Genomic DNA, 7,092 nt, shown 5'->3' on the forward strand with positions numbered 1-7,092 from the left:
CATGTCTCTTTTTGATCCCATACAACTTTTAGCATTCACAACGGTGAATGGTAAAGGCAGTGGAAAAGAATCCTACCGCTCCCCTACAAGCTGTACTGACTGTTGCTTGTTTTGAATCTTCTTGGCTTCCAGCTTCAGTTGATAACCTGAGTCCTTGTTCTGCAAGAGAGCAATGATTGTTCTTTAATCACCTTTTCCATGCTGCTTAGGCTTCACTAGATCTCATTTTTTTCAGGGTTGAGGAATCCTCATCTATTTAATTGTTTTTCATACTGAAACCAGTCCAAACCTTTGGTCATCCCTGCTGACCATGATTTATACAGCAGCAGTTTGATGGTTTCTGCTTTGTTCACTATTGTTTTCCTAATTGCTCCTAACTTTGCTTTTTGCCCACTGTTGAGAGCCAGGGCATGTTTTCATAGCTCTTCCTATTATAGCTGACAGATACATTTCTAGAACAGTAAAAGCTACCATAACTTTAGGACTGCTTTTTCATTGCCAGTTATTTCCTCTTTATTTATATGGAATTTCACCTGTGTTATCAAACACTTACTAGGTATTTTGAAACCTTCCCACAATTTTACGTCCTCAGCTTTCATTTTTATTGCTTGGGTAACTTCCTCGTATCTGCAGATGTTATTTCCTCGTTATTCACACTCCTTCCAGATCACACTTATGAATATTTTGAACGGTGCAAGGCTTTGTACAAATCTCTGTGGGGCTTCGTTAATAAGCCACCTTCTGCTTTGAAAATGGTCGTTAAATCTACCCTTTGTTTTCTACTCAGTGGTTGTCATTTTGGTGGCACATTGCTCAGAAGCTGCCAGTTGTGGCGTAATGGTGGGTTCAGTGAGAGAAAAGGGAAGGAATAATATTAACAAATTTTTGTTGTGTTAGTTTTTCTAGTTCAAGTGAACTTCTGGCCAGAACATTTTTAGGGACTCAGTAGCTCTGCTTGACGTCAATAAGCAGGTGTAAGTGGAAGTGCAAAATCAGTGCAATGGAAATGTAGGCCTTGTTATAAATAATTAAATACTTACAAATTGTTAGAATTATACTTCACAGTATTGAATTATTGTGTTATTCTTACGTATTTATGTCCTTTATGTTTCTCACAAGAGAGAAAATAGCAAGTTTCAAGTTTTGGCACAGTTCTTTTGATACGGAACATATCTCGCAGATTAAAATATATGTTCTAAATGTCATAAATTCTGTATAGAGGCCTGCATGTGCCAGCTTTCTGTGGTCCTGGAATTGGCCCTAACATCACCCTGTTGAAACCCAGCTTTCATTGCAAAACAAACTGCCTGTCTAACTGTCCCCATCCCAGAGCTGTTCAGACAGTACATGAATAAGGGTGAACCTACCTAAGGATGCCCTAAATCTGCAACAAGCCTGAAATGACTTTGATGAGAGCTGGGGATGATCATTTTTGGGAAAAAAAAAAAAAAAGAGTCTTCAATATCATTGTGAAATCTAGCTTTTTTTCCTCAGCTGCCACTGAAATCAGAATAGAATTTGCTCTTTGGTGGAAATGAGTACATGGAAATGAGTATCCCTTTCCTTCCCTGCCCTGTCAGGACCTCTCCTCTGCTGTGTTTAGCCAGGAGAAAAGGAGGCTGAGGGGAGACTTTATCACCCTCTACAACTACCTGAAAGAAGGCTGTAGTGAGGTGGGTGTTGGTCTCTTCTCCCAGGTAATGGGCGATAGGACGAGGGGAAATGGCCTCAAGTGGCTCCAGGGCAGGTTTAGGTTGGACATTAGGAAAATTTTTTTCACTGAAAGGATTGTTAAGTATTGGAATGAGCTGCCCAGGGAAGTGGTTGAGACCCCATCCCTGGAGGTATTTAAAAGATGGGCAGATGAGGTGCTTCGGGCCATGGTTTAGTGGTGGGATGGCAGGGGTAGGTTCATGGTTGGGCTTTGGTGTTTTTAAAGGTTTTTTCGAGGTGCTTAGGGACATGGTTTAATGGTGGGATGGCAGGGTTAGGTTCATGGTTGGACTTGATGATCTTCAAGGTCTTTTCCAACCTAAACAATTCTATGATTCTACATCCCATTTGGCTTTTTCTCACAAGGGGCATTGAGCTGGGCTAAGGGAAACCTGCCCCATCCTTGGGGCCGGCCAGCTGGAGCCCAGCTGGGCTGAGGACAAGGAGGCAGGGTGCTGAGCCCAGCCAGGGAAGGCAGAGAGTGCCAGAGAAAGCCCGCCCTTTAAAATTGTCGCTGTACAAAATAACCACGCACTATTTTTATTTTAATGAGTATTTTTATCTATGAGCCAGTGTTGTGGTGCACATATGCTTGTGTAAAAGAGGGAAATCCTGATCCCATTTAAACCAATAGATACTTTGTTACCAATGTTAACAAGGACATGATTTCTCTCAAAGGGTATTTCATGACAGTAAAATAAATTATGCTCACTGCAGCATTTAGAGGTAAATATCAATGGATTAACTTCCATCAGGTCAACAATTATAAAAGGTTCTGGTTATAAGAATTGAAATTTGTGTTCAGGTAACATAATTTTGGCTCAAAAAGAATCTGAGTGTATTTAGAGATATATTTTCCCAGTTCTGTTGAAACATGAAAGAACATGTTTTTCATCATCTAAATGATGTGCTAGGGAGCTGGGATAACTTTTAGACAATGTGCAGTGATAGACAGAACAATATAAAACAATATCATCAAGATTTATTACAGTGTGACTGAAAACACTTCCAGATTTGGAGTATTTTTGTCTTTAGTTAGATGTAATTGTGAATTCTGGACACAGCTCTTAGTAATATTATTTGTTATTCTAAATGAGAAAATTCTTCACTATGTCTTATGCTCACCGAACCACTAACACAAACAGGCAAAGTCTGTTTCTGATCTTATTTCAGTTGTTGAGAATCAGTAAAATCAATGTGATCAGTAGATGGACACAGGCATAAGTTAAGTGAGATCAGAATCCTCATTTCTGCTAAAACACAACTGTATTCCTTGCAATTTTAGCATAATTCTGCCTTGAAGTCTGCTTAACTTTTCTTTTGATTTTCTCTGCCATTCCACTAGAAAATAAATTCTCCTGTATTTAAGATAATTGGAATCACTGACTGTAACATTCTGGGATAATCTCTGTCTGGCACCCCTGGAAACAAAGTACAAACCTTTTGGCCTAGAAAGAAAGTAAAACAGGAAAGATACCATGATCTAGACTTTCATCCAAAGGTAATGGGAACTGGTAAGCCTCATCCATAGAAAGAGCTGTTATGGCAAGGTGACATGGAGATACTGTGAAAGTTTGCCTGGCCTCATGTATAGACCATCTCTGTGCTCCAAGAACACTCCAGAAGGATTTGTTGAATTTTGGAGACTACATTGGGACAGCCTGGGTGTTCACAAACTGGTTACAATGCCATTACAGTGAGGTTCACCTGGAAAGATGACTGTGCTGAGGGGATGAGAATCTGGCCCCATGTATTCCCAGGTTTCTTTGAGTGACTTCTCCTAGAAAGAAGCTGTTTGGTCTTTATAAAAAAATGGCATCTGACAGCTTAGAAGGAAAAGCTGTTTCTCTTCCCATGCCAAAATTATTAACATTTTGGACAGAAAAGTACATTTTTATGATGAAGGTAAGAATTTATTGGATACTAAATTATTTGTTAAGTTCCAATGATGTGTTGGAGCCTGACAAGCATTATAGCTTTGCTGTCAATTCAATTACCCTACACTTGTGGATGCTGGTTTAATTATTTGTTGCTGGTTTAATTAAAAGGCGCTTAAATCAGTGCAAGTTTTGTCCCTGATGTCAATGAGATCAGTTACAGGTCCAAGTTGTCTTAACTCTTAGCGTGATTAACAAAAAGCAGGTCTTTCAGAAACGCCATCACTCACAGGCACACACAGTTAATCTTGGGATATCAGAGTCAAACACAAGGGAGCAACAAACTCACAGATTTTTTGTTATTGTAAACTGAATGGAGAATGTGGCCTTGAGCAGCTGAAGTTAAATGAAAAGACTGAAGGCACAGTTTAGACAAGACCACATGAGGCAGAAGGAACTTTCAGGGAGATATGAGATAAATAAGAAGTGACATCCCTCCAGTCTTCTCTGCTGCTCCTCTCCCCTCCAGCCATACATGGAAGAGTGGGGTAGAGCTGGGGGCACCAACCATTGCTCCTTTGTGAGACCCCTCACGTGGGCAGAGGCTCCACTGAAAGCAAATTGGACTTTGATTCCTCCAGTTCCCCAAGCCTGCTTCTGAGCCCTCAGTGCCTGCATATATGCCACAAATACTTTTCAGAGGAAGAACGAACTTGCCTAGTCCCTCCTAAAGATCCTGCTTGAAAGTACAAGACAGTGTCACTGAGCTCCTTTGAGCACAGTCAAACAATAAATGTCAGGAGATGGCTTAATTTAGCCATCCTAAATTGCTGTCAGCCTGAGCCTGAACTGAGAACCTTCTTCTCTGCCATCTTCTCTGACATCTAACGTCTCCTTCTGAGCCAAACATTGGTTTCTGTGGTTTGTGTTGGATTGCGCCTTCTGAAGGTCTAACTACAGCCATCTCACTGCAACCTTTTTCATCACAGAGAGCAAGCTTTATATCTGCCAGAGAAGCTGGGTCCACCTGATTTATTTGCTATTTCCCTCCAATCCAGCCACAGTCTCACCAGATAGCCGTACGAATACATGTTCTCCAACACAAGCTACACAGAAGAACAGGAATATGGCATCAGCTGTCTGAGGAGAGGAATGTGCAGTCAGATGTGTGAGAGGACTTTAAAATGCTATTGAGGCAATGACATTCCTCCATATCTTGTCTTCAGGAGATATTTGAACAGAGTCACTATACCTTAGCTAAAGAACAGAGATTTTTTGGAGAATCACGTTTTATGCTATTTAATTATTAATTAAATAATACTTTCAACAATTTAGCAGTTAGTGCTTAGATGATGAATCCCCAAGCAAGTGGATAACAGCAGTCACTGTGCACTGGGATTTTCTGAACAAAATCTGTACTAGCCTGATTCGTAAAAAGAGGAAAATACAAAGTGCCCTAGAGACATATTCAAATACTCAGATCACCTAAATATGAACACTAGTTGGATGGGAACTGTCTCTGTGACCCTCAGCAAGATATAGAAGATATTTATTCCATCTATCTCAGTTTGCATTTGCATGAAATGGGAACAGTATTGACTATGAAATCAGCTACCACTAGTTTGTCTGCTAACATTCATCTGGCTCTTTGAAGATAAAGTGATCATTATTAGTAGGACATCTCACCAGGAATTTCATCATAGATTGTGCATTTTGTTTCAAGATGAAGACATCAAAATGCACATAGGATAATCAGAGCCTATTAGCATATTTTAAAGAGTTTTTCCTTTGCCTGCAAATAGAATAGCAAATGGATTTTCCAAGCCTTAATTACACAGGGTGTCCCATGTTCTATTTCAGTAAATGTATCTTTTTGAAGATCCTGGATTGGGAAAATACTTACGGCATAAAGTAAGTTCCAGCCATGAGAATCACTGCAATGAAATGCAAAAGAAAACAGATTATAGATTGCTCAGAAACAGAGTATGTGTCCCCTGAATTTCTCTGAACACGCTCCCCCTCTTTGGTGGGCATAATATGTGTGCTGATAACCCCAGACACAAGCAACAGCAGATGTCACATGCCAGAGACGATTTGCTAATTTACTCAAAGATGGTACCCCTTAATTCCATATCTAACTACTGGGATGGCTTTTTCTTCCTTCATACTGCCACAAATAGATTGACAATACTCAACAGTCTCAAAGGCAAACTTAATGCCATAAATTAGATATATGACGAAAGAGGTCATTTGGCCCCTGGCTCTTTTCCATTCCTCCACAAACCTTCTGGTACTCCTTCTAAGCCCTGGGTGCTCTCATTAGTTCCTTCCCATGCCACATCATCCCTTCCCCTTCCTTATAGCTTCAGGTGACTTCCACGTCTTGCTCTCCCTCCCGCTCCCTATAGATTCCTCTTGTGCCCTACAGATATTGCTGCATGACAGAATGGCAATATTTGCATGGTGGATAAGTGACCCAGGTGCATGGTGACTTGGGAAAACTTACTGTGAAATCAAATTAATATTTCTCCAATTTTTAATTTTCTTTATTAACAGCAGTTTCATGTGCCAATTCTGGCACAGATATCATATGTTCACCATCATGATGCTGGACTTCTCTTGAAGGAGGAAAAAGTAGTATCACCCAAGATCTGCTTGCTGAAGCATGAAAATGAGACATTATTCATGGATAACTGTTCATGTTTATGATCCAGCTCCTCCCTTTCTAACAATAGACATAAAAGGGTGAACAACAGTGATACTGGAATTACCAACACTGGGAATGTGAGTTACAGCAAACTGGGAAAAATGGGGCAGTTCTTTACTCACCTGTTGCTTCAGACTCTCAGCAGACAGCAGAGATCATTGCATTTGCTACATCCCACACTTAAAAAAATACATATATAAATACATATAATTTTTCTGGACATTTAAACTGCTTTAGAGTATTAAGAATCTAGAGAACACGAAATCTTATAAATGTGATGCATTAGCACAAACTAGTGTACTTTCCCATACACACATGAAATTTGACTGTGGTAACTATCAGGACCTTCTGGCTGTTCTCCTCGTTTCCTTGCATACAGATTTTAGTGTCTCTCTCTCTTTTTACACCCATGTGAACAAATATGAATAAATGTTTGTGTGTCCAAATATGGGTAATAGTCTATGGAAAGTGAGTGCTTTATCAAGGACAACTGAAGAACAGGATTCTGCTTAGTAATGCCTATGTGTATTCCTTCAAAAGGTTCAAGCTTAAGCAATGAAAACCCTTTAAAATAATTGGTTTTATTCAGATGAACCAACTGGGATATCACCAGCTAGGCTTCTCCTGAGGCCACCCGATGAGTAAACCAACAAGAAATAGAAATGCTTTCTTTATAGGATCGGGGTTCTCTTGTTCTCAGAGCTTTTAGTCTTAATACCACGTCAGAGCCACCAGCTTCCTCAGCCCCCCCGGTACATAATATTCTTTCATCTGCCTGGCTGAACAGCAGACCCC

Source organism: Egretta garzetta, unplaced genomic scaffold, assembly GCF_000687185.1.
Source record: "Egretta garzetta isolate BGI_Z169 unplaced genomic scaffold, ASM68718v1 scaffold55, whole genome shotgun sequence".
NCBI classification, from domain to species: Eukaryota; Metazoa; Chordata; class Aves; order Pelecaniformes; family Ardeidae; genus Egretta; species Egretta garzetta.